At 44.0% G+C, this 14,217-nt stretch overlaps 1 long non-coding RNA gene across 1 annotated transcript; it reads left to right on the forward strand.

Moving 5' to 3' along the window:
• Positions 1-3,040: 3,040 nt before the first annotated feature.
• Positions 3,041-5,047, forward strand: LOC141822893 (uncharacterized). Its single transcript, XR_012601373.1, has 3 exons — positions 3,041-3,151; positions 3,748-3,823; positions 4,822-5,047. It is a non-coding gene; the product is annotated as an uncharacterized LOC141822893 (long non-coding RNA).
• The last annotated feature ends 9,170 nt before the right edge of the window (positions 5,048-14,217 follow it).

A 14,217-nucleotide genomic window follows, 5' to 3' on the forward strand; every position in this document is an offset into this window, starting at 1 on the left:
TAAAATAATTTATCTATTAGATATTTCATTTTTATACTATCGCTCCTCATCACATAACACGAGCTGTCACAGGGTCTAATCGCTCGCACTCCACAATATCAACGTCGATCTTCATCGCAAATCTCTTGTAAGATATGAGAAATTTAAGATTAATTATAAATAACCTTAATTAGTTGATAAGAATTAAGGGGTTAATTATTCATTGGAGGCTTGATTAATTAGGAATTGGATTTATTTTAGGGTAATAATGTAAAATACCGGAAATTTAGGATTTGGTTGTGAATATAATTAATTTTAAATTTTATTGGAGATTAATAGAGGATTAGATGGTTAATTAAAATTAATCCAAAAGTTGATTGGGTTTGATTAATTAAACCTAACTCATTTAATTAAAGGATTAATGGGGTTATTGGTTTAATTGGTTTAATGGATCCTTAATAAAATCCAACCCGGTAAGGTTATAATAAAACCCCGATTACTGTTATCCCACATCGCGATTTCGTCTCCCTCGGTTCCCAATCGCGCGACGCCGCCGCTTCTTCCTCGCTGATGCACGCACGCCGGAGTTGGGAATCAAGGAGGAACCGCCGGCGAGCCAAAGCTAGGGTTGTTGGGAGCTGGATCTCGCCAGGAAGGGGGATGAATCGAAGGTGGCAGCAGCGGTTGGCGGCGGGCAAGTAAGGGAGGAAGCTGATGGGTAAGGAAATCGATTTAGGGCTTGGTTGTTTCGGTTTCTTGGGTGAAACTGATTAGATGGTTTCAATCTCTTTAGATCTGGATCGATTTTGTTTCCACAGCTCAGTGAAGGGAACTGATCCGATTGGGGTTGGATTGTGGTGGCCGTGCGGTGAAGATGAAGCCGAAAGGTAAGGGAAGTGAACTAGATTTATGGTTTAGGGTTTGGTTTGAGCTTAGATTTATGTTTGATCAGATTTTCGGACTTGGATTTGGAACAGGGATTTACTCCTTGGATTCTACCGCAAGCAAGAGGAAGAAGGGAGAAGTGAGCTTTGATTTGTGATTAGAGTCTTCTACGGCTCAATCGGAGGTAAGGCTTGATTCGGTTAGGATCTATCCTAGTTAACAATGGAAGTTGTGGATTATCTTGGGTTAAGAATGGTGATTGTTTGAATAAGGTTGGTTATGATTATTGAGTTGTTTGGTTGATGGTAAATTGGAATAGTGCAAATTGAGGTTAACCTGGTTACTGTTGAATTGGAAGGGTTTAATCCATGTTAGAGTTGATGTTTGGATTAAGTTGACCAATTAGTGAGATGATCATTAACCAAGGGTTAGGATTAGTTGGATGGTTTATATTAAACTATGAAGTTTAATTACTGTAATTTGATACGGTAATAAGTGTGTATTGTCGGTTGTTGCAGGACCTTGATTTGGATTGGTCCTATTATATTTTCTGGGGTTCAGTTGTTGACAGACGTCTGACTCAGGTGGGTACCCTGTACTTGGTCACTACAGGTTCTTCTATTCCAGTGCATGTATTATTTTTATCTTGTGATCCTGTTGATACCCCTGTTGGTTGTGATAGTATCTAGTAGATACATTTGATCATCTTTGCTTGATACCTGCTTTTGACCTTATGATGATCTACTGTTGCCATGTTGATACCCTTGTTATCTGTATCATGTTGATTCCTGTATGACTCGTTGCTTGATACCTGTAGTATGATCACACTTGATCTATCCATGGTTAGATTAGTTCTCACTATGATATTATGGACATATATTGACCTCTGTTGATTCTGTTGATCATGCTAATTGACTTTAGCTATTACATGTTGGGATGATTAGCATACATCCATGATAGTTGTAGGTATTTCTGTTGGTGGATCTTACCTGCACCGTGTTGTGGTGCCTTACATAGGTAAGATGTTGCACTACAGTTGGGTGCACCAGGACTGGCTACATTGCCCTCCTGCCACACTGCCCCTCCCCACTTATCTTTAGTGGTCAGTTGTCGGAGCTGGCAGTATGTCATGTCTGGCCCCTCAGTTCACTGCTCTATGGGGGTGACTGGGGAATGTAGAGTGCGGACAGTGACGGATATTTTGGTTGCTATGGTTGCTACGTATTTACATGCACCGTTGGTAGGTTGATATAGATATTTATTTTATTTGCATCATATGCTTACGATTGTTGCACTTGCTTGCTATGACTGTTGCACTTGTATGCCATTACATACATGCTTACATGTTATGATTATGATACCTGTTGCACTGCATGATCCTTCTTAAATAGAACCAGTTATTACACCATGTTCTATACCTGGATACATGATACCTTGTTGATACCTGATACCATGTACATATTTTCCATTTATTCTGTACATGTTACTTTGGCTGTACTCTTTTATCATATCTGTTGTTACCTTTACATGCACTTCATACCTGTACCCACTGAGTATCTAATGCTCACTACCCAGACCCTGGGGTTATTTGATTTTCTCCCCAGGTATCAGATAGGTTATCTTGGAGCTTGGAGACTCGTCGCCAGCTGCTATCTCACCTCATGAGTTGTCTTAGTTGGTATTTGCATTATAGTTGTATTTTGCTTTTGGAGACTTGTAGTATGGACTTGGACTGTATGGTTTTGGATTTGTATTCGTGGTATTCGTAGTTCGGATTTACGAGGTTTTCGATACGTGGATTTTCTATATGTTCCTGCAGTTTTGATATTACATGCATGAGTTAGTGATTGTGGCCATGGAGGCCTTATATGCATTTTGTGTCTGTGTGGTGTATTGATTGGACGAGTTGTCCTATTCCAGCCGCCTGTGGCTGAGTATATTTGCATGTATTCAGGAAAATTGTCGTGGGTACTGGGGAGATGCTGCCGAAATATTTCGGACGGCCTTCCCGGGACGTGGCCCAATTAAAACAACGTGTTTCGATTATTTTCCCTCTTCTTGTTCTGTCGATTGTGCCTTCCTTCCGTTTTGGAGTAAGTTGTTGCTTGATGTTCGTTGCGTGTTTCCGTTGTTTTTGTTCTCTTCTCACCGAGCTGATTTCTTGGAACAGGACAGCGGCTGTAAGGAGAAACCAACGAGATCAGTGGAAGAGGCTCGGTGGAGGACAAGGGTTTTGATTGAGAGGGCAGAATCGGAGTTTAGTTGGATTCTAGGGCAGATCTCTGAGGTAAGTCTTCTTTAAATCTGATTAGGTTTGTTACGTGATAGATTTTGTGGGACTGATCAGTTGGGTTGTTCATAGTTGGTTAAATGTGTAGATCTGTTGAATTCTAGTTGGTTCTTGGATGATCGGGTATTATGGAGATTGATGTGCTGTTAGGACTGAGGTTGGTATGTGGTTAGGATAGTGATTGGTTGATTTTTGTGTATTGTTTGAACCGGTGGAGCTAGGGTTGAGTTATGATGGATCTGTTCATGGTTGATTGATCGGTTGATTTGGATTTTATTCCAGTGATTGGTGGATTTGATTAAGTTAGGTTAAATCTGATTAAAACTAGGTATGGATTGAGCTAAATTGGATTTAAATGATAAGTTGTGTTAATTGGATCCGGATGATTAAGTGAGTTGTTGTGGGTTAGGTTGATCTGGTCGGAGTTTGTAAATGAAATTAACTCGTGTTGATTTAGCATGAGTTAATTGGATGTGTTAGATCTGATTAAGTTAGATTGGGTTGAGGTTAATGGCTAAGTAGGGGTTTATTTTGTTGCAAGATTTAAATATAATATTGCATTTTGTGAGTGGTGTTTATTATAAATTTTGCAGAATCATGATTCGTGATCCTGATATATACGAAGTTTTGTATTTTCTGGGGGTTTTTTATCGATGTTCGTCAGATCAGGTGGGTACCCTGTACCTGGTCAGTACAGTATTCTTTTATAGTGGACAATTATGATTATTAGTTGTTGATACTTAGGACTTAAACTTAATCTGATACTTTGACCCTAGTTCTGTTGGATGCTTGATACTTGATCCCTATCCCTTGATACTTACAGTTGATACCTTGATCTTATTGTTGATCTATGATACCTTATTGTGAATTCTTGCTGTTAACCTATATTGTTGATACATTATTGTGATCTACTCTTATTTATTGTTTGATACCATTGTATGATCTGTTGATATCTCACGTGATTAATTATCTATCATTCATGAGTAGTTGTAGTTGTAGTTGCCATGTTGGGGCTGAGCATCATGACACATACATGATAGAAGTAGGTGTCATGATCATTGTTGTTGTAGTTGGCACTCGCTTGACACTATATAATAGTGGCATAAGAGTGAGAGCAATTGTTGCGCTAAGTTGGGTGCAATTAAGACTAGCTAGATAGCTCTCCTGCGATATCCTGCCCACTCCCCACTTGATTAGTAGTGGGTTGTTGTTGGAGTGTGAGCAGTTTTCCTATCGTGCACCCTAGTTCACTGCACTCGGTGAGTGTCTAGGGTAGCGAGTGTAGACAGTGACCATATATTTCATATGTGCATGCATTTGTTGGTAGTTGTCTCCTGCATTCATGATCATTGCACTTGTTGTTACCTGACTGTGGCTATTACACTTGTTGATATATGACTGTGATCGTATTGTATGATATTTGCTGTTGTACGTAGTTTTATTGATCTCGTATGCTATCCTTGTAACGACCCGACCCATCCGTCCGTGGGAATTCTATTTATCCCGACCCCTATATTTTTGTGGGTCATGGGCCGTCGACCATCGACCGTGCCATTACCTACTAGGACTTTCCACCTCTGTCCAGTGGATTTTTGCCTTCCTCATATTCGAACTCTAGACCTGCAGGCTAAAGTACTAAAGTTTCTAATTTTCTCCCCAGGTAGCAGGTATGGATGACATTTGAAGCTTAGAGTTCTGCCAAACTACCCTATCTCACAGCAAGAGAAGTCGCGGTGTCTTTATCCTTTTTAGGTTGTATTCATTTTTATTCGTTGTGGACTATTTGTCATTTTATTTCGTAGTGTTTTGATCGTGTTGGTTGGTGGTTTGAACTTATGTTCAACTTCGTGTGGACTTACTTTTGTTATTAAAGATTGTGGAGTTTTATCGTTACTAGTTATGAGCATTATCGTAGTGTTTTACGATTTTCGTAGTTATGTATTAGTATATGCATGTATTGGATGTGTGGTTGTGACCGTGTTGGCCTTTAATGTTGTAGTTAATAGTTTATTCATGTATTGTATTAGTATTGACCGTGTGGGCCTTCTACATCACCATGTATCAAGAAAAGTTGGATTGTTACAGGGGAGATGCTGCCGAAATTTTTAAACGGTCGTCTCCCGAGTCATGACATCTCTTCGAAGATAAAACTCAAGAGAACAGAGACCGGTAATCATATAATCTCCTCCTCATCCTCCCTTTGCCCTCAGCAACAGTCTCATTTCTGAATGGATAAGAGCACATACCGTAGTCGTTGTCTTTGTCATTCACCATTGGAAAGCGCTAATAATACGAATATATGATCTTATCTTCGCCCTTCCTTTTGATTGCTCTTCATATTACTCATAGATAATACGAATAGATTCAAAGACTTATATATGCGGATCATATTGCATCTAATTTAACGTTTGTTGATTCTGATAATATTTTAAATAATCACTGTTGAACAATAGTCTTGATTATGATTTTTTATTGGATGAATAACATTTTCTATTGTGCTAATACAAATTACAATTAAGTATCAAGACAAAACTCAGATCCTGGGTACAAAAGAAATATTTATTTGGATGCAAAAGGATGTCTATTCCTTCATGAATTATCTTTGCATTTTTTAAATATTTTTCTTTTATTATTTTCGATGTCACGTCCCATTTGATATAACCTCCTACTATACCTTCTTACAGTTTTGATATATTAGTTATTCCATTATGCATCATCATGGCGATAGACTTCCATTAATTACTATTTTAGATGAAGATTTATTGGTATGTGCTATATATCACATTTATGTATTTGAAAAATCTTTCACCATTTCTATTTGACCTCTTTTTTTTGCATAAGGCAAAGATAAGTATCTAATAAAAATTACTTTTATTTATGTTCATTTTTTAAAGTTAGAATTTCCCGATAAACTTATCGATAAGTATAGGGTTCAAAATTGGATGAAATATATTAAAAGAGGTTGGTTTTCATGTTATGATATATTCAAGAATGGTATGAGTGATTTTGCATGAAATCCCATCACAGAATTCTTCAGTGTTGAACTTGAAGTTTGGTAACAATTAATTGATGTGTGTATGCATTTGAAAAATATATTTGATTTTCTTTTGTGATACTATGTATGAATGAATGTTTAATACAATTATATTATAATTTGTATGTCAAACCAGTAGCTGTCGAATGGAAGTGCAAGCATATTCGAAATTATAAAAAGTTAGTTCAATTATATGGGAAAGATAGGCTACAGGACAACATGCCAACACTGCATTAGAAATGCGAAAGAGAAGAGCTAGCATAGAAGTGGAGAATAATATTAGTGAAAATTATTTTGAAACTATTGATGAAGTTGAATTTATGATATTTCAACAAGAAATCCATTTAAATAATTCAAATACAGTTAATGAGGATGTTCAAATTCCAACTCTTAGTTCTAAACCAACTAAATATTAAGCTAACTCTTTTGTTGGAGCATCATCCAAGAACAAAAGTGCAAAGAAAGGTAAAGTTGATGAAACAATATAAGCAATGTAATTGACCATTTAGCTCAAGTAATTATGAGTTCAACATATGAAATGGTTAAGTCAAATGAACTTCCTATTCCTGAGAATAAAGTGTGGAGTTTGTTGACTCAATTAGGTGTTGAGCAACATAGAATTTCTACATGTTATTTGTATCTTGTTCAACTTCCGAAGATGTTGAGAGTTTTATGTTGGAATCGTCCCGATGTAATGCGCATGTCTATACATTTCGTAAACGTGCGCAGTGGAAATAAAATAATAATTAACAACTAATTATTATACAACACACACATGCATAGCAAGAAATAACAACGTACAAGGCATGTCAGGAAATTAAAATTTTTCAGAATAAAATTATTCTACTTGCACAATTAAAATTTACAGAATAAAAGATTATTCTAAACATGTACCTCGCGATGACAATGATGAGCCGTGTTGAATCAATCGAGCGGTCCTCATCAGAATCCCACCTCTACTAGTGATCCACGCCAAGCTCCCGTCTGGACGGCTTCGGAAGCCACGAGTCATGTCATCATCTTCGGTACTAGCTGATGACCGACGACGATCGAATCGAGATAATAGCCTAATTCTGGAAAACACTCAACAATGTGTGTCGCGATTGTTCCAGGACTTTTAACTATCATTGAAAATCGTATTCTCGATGAAACTTTTGGTAGTCAACTATTGACCGTCAATTTAGGACAAACAACCGAAAACCTTATTCCGGTAATGATGGAATAGTTCTCCGGAAACTTCGTAAGCTTTCGAGAGAATGTCGAATGGTCATTGGACGACCGAGATTGATAGGTAACGTTCGGATAATCTGTCAAATAATCAAAAACAATTTTTGATTATTATACAGAATTCCGACAACAAACCTAATACAATCTGATTCTTCTCCCATACAACCAATACAAGGATAACACAAACAATATCCTCTCCTCTCTCCCACACTGCTGAAACAGACTGAAGAAAAAAATGAAAAATAGGTTTTTCATGCTTCATCTCTGTTATGGTCGTATACGTTGAACATGGTTAGGTGAGTCCAACGGAAGATGTCAGGCGCGAGGCCTTGGGACCGAGCCGAGTCCCCCGAAACCGCCAAACCGAGTCCTCTTAAATCGCCGAGCCGAACCCTCAAGAGTGTTGCCCTATCGGGACGCTTGTATCGAACCGCAGTCGGCTCACTTGGCTCGGACAGTTCTTATACTGGCTCTCACCTCTTCACAGAAAAGACCACTCCTCTATCGCACAGTTGTGAATGTTCTTCTGACACTTCTGCATATCATCATGGCAAATCTTCGATAGATAGCCAAACATACCCCCTTAAATGCAAGTCAGCGATGGGACGTCATCGCTTGACTATACCCTATTCTCTGACACATTCATAACGGCGATGAGACTCTAGTCACATCCTTGATGTGACCTAACATCATCAAACCATATAAAAGGTCAGTTGGTTATAGCAGAGAGGTATGCAATCTCACATATCAAGCTTCTCCATTTTCATTTTCCTCCCTCTCCCTCTCACGAACTGACTTAAGCATTGGAGTGGTCGCGCCAGGACACTCCTGGCCTTCCATCTCACGATCTTCGTGTCTGCAGGTGCTTCCCTCAAGCCCTTTTCTCCAACCTCATTCCTAGTCCCTCAGGGCCCTGGTGCTGAAGAAGACGGTCGAAGCTTCCTGGTGCAGATCTCAACAGGAACATATTTTGGCGCCATCTGTGGGAACATTTTAATAGTCCTGCCTTGAGATATGCCGACGGATGAACCTCCTCGACCTCAACTCCTCACCATGACCCAAGAGGATTTCGACTGCGCGGTGGCTCTAGCAGTCCAAGCCATCTCACGTAACCAACAGGAGGCTCCAGCTCAACCTCCTCCGGCTCCTACTAGGCCGGCCGAGGTCCCCACAATGCCCCCACGACGACTGTTCACACCTGTAGAAGCACTGCGCGCTCCCTCCGTCAGACCCCCGCCGGAAGTGGATTACTACGACGCTTCCATGGAGTCTGCCGCAGACCAAATACCCGTCAGAGATCCAACCCGAGGAAAATGGCTGGAAATGGGAGAGGGAAGCGGGACGAATGGCTCCCCTTTCACCCGCCTCATCTTAGATGATGAACTTCCCCGGCACTTCCGGACTCCCCAGTTCCTCGATTATACCGGGTCGACAGATCCAGAAGATCACCTCGGGCGATTTGAGAATGCTGCAATGCTCCACCAATACACTAACGCCATCAAGTGTCGAGTGTTCTTGACAACACTGGCCGGATCCGCCCTTAGTTGGTTCAGGCAGATGCCGCCATCTTCCATCAGTTCTTTCGCCGACTTCAAAGAGGCCTTCCTGCGGCACTTTGCCACCAGCCGCACATACCGCAAGACCACGATGGATCTGTTCGCCACCAAGCAGACGCCTCGAGAATCACTGAAAGAGTTTGTACACCGCTTCAATCAGGTAGCGCAGGAAGTAGCGACAGCCACCTCGGAGGTTCTAGTAAGCACCTTTTCACAAGGCTTGATAGATGGAGACTTCTTCCGATCTTTGATCAAGAAACCTCCCGCCAACTTTGATGCACTCCAAAGTCGAGCCGTCAAATATATCCATGTGGAGGAGGCCCAGTCGGCACGGCGAAAAGAAGATCCCAACCAGCAGGGAGGATCCAGTCGAAATCCCTCGGCCATCTCCTGAAGTGATAAAAGGCCACCACCTCAGCCACTTCGAAGACCCGAGGTGGACCCCCCCCCCCCCCCCCCCCCCCCCCCCCCCCCCCCGTAGCCTCCAAAACTCATCACCGCTCCATCAATGCTGTGACCAGTCATCCAGAGCAGGCCACCGGAGGTTGCCGATGGTTGCCTCGTTTCTGCGCCTACCACCAATCCTAGAGTCACGCCACTGAAGAGTGCCACCAGTATGCTCGAGAACTACGAAGAGCTGCTGAGCAGCGCAATCAGGGGACTCCCACACCTCGACGCCGAAGGTCCCCGGCTCGGCGGACCACTCGGGAAGACATGCCTCCTTCTGTACGACCTCCCCGAACTCGAGATCGCTCTCCCCGACGGTCAGTCCCACCTCCACAGAGGGAAACTCCCCGGGAACCTCAAGCTCCTCGTCGCAACAACGCTACTGAGGACAACCGTAGCAACGCTCCGCAAGGGAGCATTCACATGATCACTGGAGGAGCCACAGATGGAGACTCACACCGGGCCCAAAAGGCTCACTCCCGGCAACTCGGAGTATACGGAGTTGGTAGCAGCCGGTCACTGGAGGGACCCATTATAGGGTTCGGGCCGCAAGACTTAGATGGGGTTGAGACGCCACACGACGATGCCTTGGAGATCCGAGCAACCATAGCCAACTACAATATTGCCCGAATTTTCGTGGACACCGGCAGTTCGGTCAATATAATCTTCAAGGCGGCATTTGATTAGACGCAAATAGATGCAGCCGACCTCCAACCTATGGCCACCTCACTGTTCGATTTCATCGGTAACGAAGTTTAACCGCGGGGGCAAATCACACTGGCAATTTCTCTGGGCGAGAAACCGCAGAGGAGGACTCGGCGCGTGCCCTTCGTCATCGTCGACGCTCCTTCGGTGTATAACGTCATTTTGGGAAGACCCACCTTGAGCGACTTCTCAACCGTTGTCTCTACATATCATCAAAAGATGAAGTTCCCAGTTGGAGATCAAGTCGGGGAAGCTAAAGGGGATCAGCTGATGTCCCGAAGGTGCTACGTCGACATGGTGCGCACCGAAGGCAAGAAAAACTAAAGGATAGAGGGAGCGGAGATCTACGCGGTGCAAGAGGCCTCGACTCCCGTTAACTTTGAAGGCAAAGAACCCCTGCAGGTATGCCCGAACCAATATGAAACGGTGGTGCAGGTTGCCGCCGACTTGCCACAGGAGCTGAAGGAAGAGCTTAGTGTCTGCCTCCTCCGGAATCAAGATGTGTTCGCCTGGACACCCGAAGATATCACCGGAGTATTCCCTTCAGTAGCTGTCCATCGCCTCAACACTCTGCCAGAGGCCCAACCCGTCAAACAGAAAAGAAGGCATTTCGGCCCGAAGCAAAACAGCCCCTCGGTCCATCCGACTTACTAGGACTTCCTACCCAGCAGCAATCAGGACTTCTTGCCCTTCGGTCTACCCGACCTACTAGGACTTCCTGCCCGGTGTCTGGTCCTCTTGATTCAAACACGGGAGCCCCTACTTCCTTTATTTTTAAGGTTCAATCCACATGGTTAGATCCAGATCTATGGCTCATCCGGCGGTTAGTCCGGTGAAGAGCGGCCTCGCTCTGATACCAATTGTAGGGTCTAAAGAATGTCCACATCTCCACAATGACATGATATTGTCCATTTTGGGCCTAAACCGTCATGGTTTTGTTCTTGGGCTCTCCCAAAGTCTCATTCCAATCCTAGATATCTTCTATCCTTTTAAACCCATGATCTTTTCCATGTGTTTTTGATGTAGGACTATGTTTTAATCTTTGCAACCCAACAACAAGATCATTCGGGAGGAGGTGCAAAAGCTCCTGAGGGTAGGGCACATTCGGAAAGTTCACTTCCTTACCTGGCTCTCCAACGTGGTGCTCGTGCCGAAGCCGGGCAACAAATGGCGAGTCTGCGTGGACTTCCACGACCTCAACAAAGCTTGCCCGAATGATTGCTATCATCTACCCAGAATTGATCAGTTAGTCGACTCTACAGCCAGGTGCGAGTATATATGTATGTTGGATGCCTATCAAGGTTATCATCAAATACCCCTTGATGTAACTGATCAGGACAAAGTTAGATTTATAACAGCCGATGACACCTTTTGCTACACTGTTATGCTGTTTGGACTTAAGAATGTGGGAGCCACCTGTCAACGTTTGATGGATCAAGTGTTCCGAGCACAATAGGGACGGAATATAGAAGTCTACATTGATGATATCCTGATAAAGACAACTAATGGGGGAACTCTTATAGCGGACATCGAGGAGACTTGCAGCACGCTCCGCCGATATAGTCTCAAGTTGAATCCGGCTAAATGCCTATTCAAAGTTTGAGTCGGGCGGTTCTTGGGCTACATAGTGACTAAGAAGAGAATCGAGGCCAACCCAGATTAAATACAAGCCTTGATCCAGATGACTCTCCCGCGCAACCTTCGAGAGGCGCAGTGCTTGATGGGACGCATCAACTCCTTGTCCCGGTTCATCTCTCGGTCCGCTGATCACAGCCTACCTTTCTTCAAAGTACTAAAGAAAGCTCAGCGTTTTGAATGGAATGCCAAATGTGACTAAGCATTCGAGGAGCTCAAGACTTACCTGGCTCAACTACCTCGACTGGCCAAACCCTTGGCGGGCGAGCCACTATGTATGTACCTTGCAGCTACAAATTCTGCCGCCAGCTCAGTCTTAGTCCACAGCGAAGGGCAGCAACAGCAACCCATATAGCAATTGGTTATGTTGTGCATCTGCTTGGTTAGGTTGGTCTTGCTATATGGGCGGCCTTCTGCTTCTACCCTCGCTGTGGACTAAGACTGAGCTGGCGGCAGAATTTGTAGCTGCAAGGTACATACATAGTGGCTCGCCCGCCAAGGGTTTGGCCAGTGGGTGGTTGACCAGGTAGATCTTGAGCTCCTCAAATGCTTAGTCACGTTTGACATTCCATCAAAACGCTGAGCTTTCTTTAGTACTTTGAAGAAAGGTAGGCTGTGATCAGCGGACCAGAGATGAACCGAGACAAGGAGTTGATGCGTCCCATCAAGCACTGCGCCCTTCTTGAAAGTTAGCGAGGGAGTCATCTGGATCAAGGCTTGTATTTTATCTGGGTTGGCCTCGATTCCCTTCTCAGTTGACTATGTTGGCCCAAGAGAACCGTCCGACTCAAACTCTGAACAGGCATTTAGCCGGATTCAACTTGAGACTATATCGGCGGAGCGTGGCTGCAAGTCTCCTCGATGCCACTATAGAGTTCCCCCATTAGTTGTCTTTATCAGGATCCATCAATGTAAGTTTATATTCCGTCCCTATTGTGCTTGGAACACTTGATCCATCAAACGTTGACAGGTGGCTCCCACATTCGTCCAAACAGCATAACAGTGTAGCAAAAGGTGTCATCGGCTGTTATAAATCTAACTTTGTCCTGATCAGTTACATCAAGGGGTATTTGATGATAACCTTGATAGGCATCCAACATACATATATACTCGCACCTGGCTGTAGAGTCGACTAACTGATCAATTCTGGGTAGATGATAGCAATCATTCGGGCAAGCTTTGTTGAGGTCGTGGAAGTCCACGCAGACTCGCCATTTGTTGCCCGGCTTCGGCACGAGCACCACGTTGGAGAGCCAGGTAAGGAAGTGAACTTTCCGAATGTGCCCTACCCTCAGGAGCTTTTGCACCTCCTCCCGAATGATCTTGTTGTTGGGTTGCAAAGGTGCAAACATAGTCCCACATCTAAAACACATGGGAAAAGATCATGGGTTTAAAAGGATGGAAGATATCTCCATTGGAATGAGGCCTTTTGGGGAGAGCCCAAGAACAAAACCATGAGGGCTTAGGCCCAAAGTGGACAATATCATGCCATTGTGGAGATGTGGACATTCTTTAGACCCTACAATTGGTATCAGAGCGAGGCCGCTCTTCACCGGACTAACCGCCGGATGAGCCATGATCTGGATCTAACCATGTGGATTGAACCTTAAAAACAAAGGAAGTAGGGGCTCCCGTGTTTGAATCAAGAGGACCAGACACCGGGCAGGAAGTCCTAGTAGGTCGGGTAGACCGAGGGGCAGGAAGTCCTGGTTGCGGCTGGGCAGGAAGTCCTAGTAGGTCGGGTAGACCGAGGGGCAGGAAGTCCTGGTTGCGGCTGGGCAGGAAGTCCTAGTAGGTCGGGTGGACCGAGGGGCATGAAGTCCTGGTTGCGGCTGGGCATGAAGTCCTAGTAGGTCAGGGTGGACCGAGGGGCAGGAAGTTGCGGCCTGAAGTCCTAGTAGGTGGGTCAAGTCCTGGTGGGTCAAAGATTCAGACATCAAACGGAAGCTTTCCGTTTGAGGGGGCCTGTGGTCCTTTGTTTGAGGGGGGGATTGTTGGGTTGCAAAGGTGCAAACATAGTCCCACATCTAAAACACATGGAAAAGATCATGGGTTTAAAAGGATGAAAGATATCTCCATTGGCATGAGGCCTTTTGGGAGAGCCCAAGAACAAAACCATGAGGGCTTAGGCCCAAAGTGGACAATATCATGTCATTGTGGAGATGTGGACATTCTTTAGACCCTACACTTGTTTTGCTCTGGGCCGAAAAGCCTTCTTTTCTGTTTGACGGATCGGGCATCTGGCAAAGTGTTGAGGCGATGGACAGCTATCGAAGGGGATACTCCGGTGATATCTTCGGGTGTCCAGGCGAACACATCTTGATTCCGGAGGAGACATGCACTAAGCTCTTCCTTCAGCTCTTGTGGCAAGTCGGCGGCAACCTGCACCACCGTTTCAGATCGGTTCGGGCATACCTGTAGAGGTTCTTTTCCTCCAAGATTAGCCAGAGTCGGGGCCT

This window comes from Curcuma longa, chromosome 3 (assembly GCF_044706935.1).
Source record: "Curcuma longa cultivar G26 ecotype Majalengka, Jawa Barat chromosome 3, ITB_CL_G26_1.1, whole genome shotgun sequence".
Classification (NCBI taxonomy): domain Eukaryota; kingdom Viridiplantae; phylum Streptophyta; class Magnoliopsida; order Zingiberales; family Zingiberaceae; genus Curcuma; species Curcuma longa.